This window comes from Coffea arabica, chromosome 10c (genome assembly GCF_036785885.1).
Source record: "Coffea arabica cultivar ET-39 chromosome 10c, Coffea Arabica ET-39 HiFi, whole genome shotgun sequence".
NCBI lineage: Eukaryota > Viridiplantae > Streptophyta > Magnoliopsida > Gentianales > Rubiaceae > Coffea > Coffea arabica.
Genome location: NC_092329.1, coordinates 21,342,861 through 21,346,536, shown reverse-complemented (window position 1 = coordinate 21,346,536; position 3,676 = coordinate 21,342,861). Strand labels below are relative to the sequence as shown.

The 3,676-nt window shown below is 39.6% G+C and overlaps 1 long non-coding RNA gene across 1 annotated transcript; it reads right to left on the bottom strand.

Moving 5' to 3' along the window:
• Positions 1–254: 254 nt before the first annotated feature.
• On the bottom strand, positions 255–3,165 carry LOC140016249 (uncharacterized). Its single transcript, XR_011822600.1, has 3 exons — positions 3,136–3,165; positions 1,274–1,349; positions 255–581 (listed from the first exon to the last, which is right to left on the bottom strand). It is a non-coding gene; the product is annotated as an uncharacterized lncRNA (long non-coding RNA).
• Between the last annotated feature and the right edge of the window lie 511 nt (positions 3,166–3,676).

The window sequence follows — 3,676 nt, the reverse complement described above, 5'->3', positions numbered from 1 at the left end:
AGAAAATTGTGTTTTAAAGTGAGGGTCAAAACAAGAAAATTGTTGTAACACATGTAAAATGCAATACTAGGGCATCTAATGAGTGGTTTAAATCTTAGGACAAGGCATGTAGTTTAGGGAAATTATATTTTAAAGTGAGGGTTCTGTGACGCCCCCACTTCTCCCTAAGGCGCACCAAAGGGGTATCCGCGGAACGCCTGCCTAGCTCTCGCTAGGACTCAAGCAATAACGTTCAACCTTAAAGCGATACTAGATACCAAAATCAAATTAATACGAATACATATAGTGCGGAAACGTTCATGCTTAACAATATCCATCCATTACCCAACCTGTCAGCATATGGCTCTGATGCCAACTGTGACAGTTTTCATGGTCACATCACAAGGTACCTATCCGCTTGCCACCCGCACGTCGTGCGTTCATAATACAACTTAAATTTCAAAATATACATCACAGATATCCGAATGATACATTAAACTTCCAAAGTACAATCATAAAGGGGTCAAGCCAAAATACACCTGAAACCCTAAAACAAAATATATCCAAAAGGAGATTTCTCCGCGTTAACTCCATTTCCAGTCCTGTTAAGGAAAACAAGTCTACAGGGTGAGCAAAACGCTCGTGAGGCCAAGGACACACATGCAAGCACATTGTTCAAATAGCAATCTCAACTTTATCAAATAAAACCGTGATATTTCAATAAAGTACCATTTGAGCAGGAAAAATAATCAGAAACAATTCAAGGATATAGTAGCTCTCAGGAGCTAAGTTCCACTCGCTCTGCCGATGTCATTCGTATACTTTCCCGCATTGACCCTCCTGTCAACCGGGTCGGTATTTCCATTTCCGTAGATCACCACTTACTTCCCTCCGTCCACCGTACACCCCAAGGGCCCACAAGTCTATTATAAGGCGATACTTTACGAGTATGCCAAGCAGGACCTCTTATTAGGTCGAGCTTATAATCTCATGGCTCGCCCAAGTTCCCGACCAAGCCCATTGCCGGCTCGAGTTCAAGGTCGGCCTATGAGTTTGGGCGTCCCCCATTCATTTGGAAGTCGAGGAGGTTCACTCCAACGACATATGTAACCATTACATAGCATTGCATTTCATTCATTCATTCAATACATTTCATTCATTCATTCAATACATTTCATTCATTCATTGGAAATCAGAACGGATGCGATAAAGTACACACCCGCCCTTATTTTTAAAATCTCTAATAATTACCACAATTAAGCAAGTATCAAAGATTCACACACTTGACACTCACCGAGCAATTTAATAAAGATTATTCGCTGGAGTTCAAGTGTCCATGGTGAAATCCTCTTGAAGGTCTCCTTGTGTGCCTGGCAGTTAATGGTGGATAATTACTCAAGTATCTCAATTATCAAGTAAGATTGTACATTAGTACGATCTAAGGAATATTTCACAAAAATGAACCTCAATTACTCGTAAATCGAGGTTCAACTTGCGTTTTATGAAGTATAATATTAGTTGAGTTTTTATCATGAAAATCGTGGGCAAAACGTTTAGATAATATCAAAAGTGTAAAGAGTTCTTGAAAACTCTATTTCTTTGAAATTGGAAAATTTTCAGCTTTATCATGAATCTTTGAAAAATCGTAACTCACTCGGTACAAGTCAAAAATTGGAAAACTTTATACCGTTGGAAATCTCTTAGAAAGTACTATAAGTTCCTAGAAGACACTTTTCCATGAATCGAAGTGGAAAGTGCTAAAAATGAGCTTGAAGGTGCAGGGTTGGTTCACAAGGCAGAATGAGGTTGGATTTTGGCCAACTTTGAAAATTCGGCACGATTCGCATGTTGCAAACCGGCCTCTGAGTTTTGCAGCTCAATTAGTGTTGCAAGTGAAGTTTATAACAAAACAAGCGGATCAAGAATCGGAGTTTCGAGCACCGAGATACGGTAGCCCGAAGTTGAGCAAATTCAAGACTGGATGAGAATTTTCCAGATTTGAACCTCTAACTTTAGTAATTCAATTGGGTATCGAAACGAACTTGAATCGGCACCAAAATTGGCAGTATTTCAATACTATGTGGAAGGTATCTCTCTATCGAATTTTGGGGAAAAATACCTTCGGCAAGGTCGTTAATTAGCCAACCAAAGTTCAAGAAAAATCCTAAGGCAATCTGCCTTTGACTTTCATTTTCCAAATTTCCAATCGTTTAACCAAGAAAGTTATCCAACCATGGTTCATTTGTGAAATAAGGGTCTAAGATACATCCATGATACCTTTGGTAAGTGTTTAATATCAAAAACATCAACTAACAAGTTCACTCCAAGATTTTGTTCCAAACCAGTCCAAAGATTAGGGTTTTCCAAAACAGAGCAGTCCACTTGTTTCAGTCACAACTCAGTCAATATAGATCGAAATCGAGCATGGCTTACGCCGTTGGAAAATACATTCATAGAGTTAAAATATCACAGAAGAAATCGTTTCCAAATTCGGCACCCATCTGATTCAAATTCGGGCATCAAGTTGCTGCCTGAACACTTCATTCCAGATGAACAGAGTAACAGGACAGCGAACTTAAAACATTTGGTTCGGCTCGCTCACAAAGAATCAGAATGTGCATTATATACCAAATTAAATCTAGGAATGTCTAGTTTCAAACGCCACCGACGGCACATGATTTCGACATCCGAGGACAGAGTTATAGCCAAAATACTACTGCTGGTCAGAGCATACGCGAATCAGTTTTCCAGATTTGCTGGTTTCGAACAAAAATTCATTTGCCCATTCAAACCTCATTATTTTTCAATGAAATTTTTCACACATCTAATACATCCTACAAACATCCAATTCAAGCAATTAAACCATTAAAAATTGGCCTGGAAATGGCCGAACATGGCAGGGGCAAAATCGGAAATTTTAGCTTCTTACACCCAATGAAGTTCCTACTAATTACCCACCACTAATGCATCATTATAATCACTAAACCAACAATATAATCACCATTACTTATCACATCAGCAACAACAACCCAAGTGTGGGAATTCCAAGAGCCCACAATCACATTTTTACACCATAATCAAGTAACTAAGTGCATGCATGAGCTTAATCTTGCCATATAATCTCCAAAAGATAAGAATCCAAGGGTTGATCATTACCTACTCCTTTGGTTTGCAAGGTCAGAATTTCCGGCCCTCTTGAAGCTCCAAGAAACCGTGAAAGCTCCCCTCCTCCTTAGCTAGATATAATCTCCAAGAGGTTTGCTAAGTGGTCTCCAAGTTTGGTGTGATTTGGAGGTGATTTGGGGTGGTTTTGGGGAAGATTAGTGTGCAGAATTTTTTTTGAACAAGGAGTTAGAGAGAGAGGGTGTCTTGGCCGGCCATGAGGAGAGAGAAGAGAGAGTGTGTTTGATCCAAGTTAGCTTCCAAGAGAAGGTGCAATGTGTGGTGCAAAATCACCCAAAAGTCAACTCTCATTAGGGGCCGTTTGGTACGATTACGGCTCGATTTTTCGCGCGTTTGGTTCACTAGTGCACTAAACCTCCAAGGCATATATATTCATGTAAATATTATTCACTCTTAATTGTCCAGGAATAAGGGTCTAAAGTCCCTCAAATGAAGCCGCGCGTGTGAAAACGCGTATCGTCAAATTTAACGCTATAACGCGAAACTTTCGAAAAATTCTTATAACGATTGCACT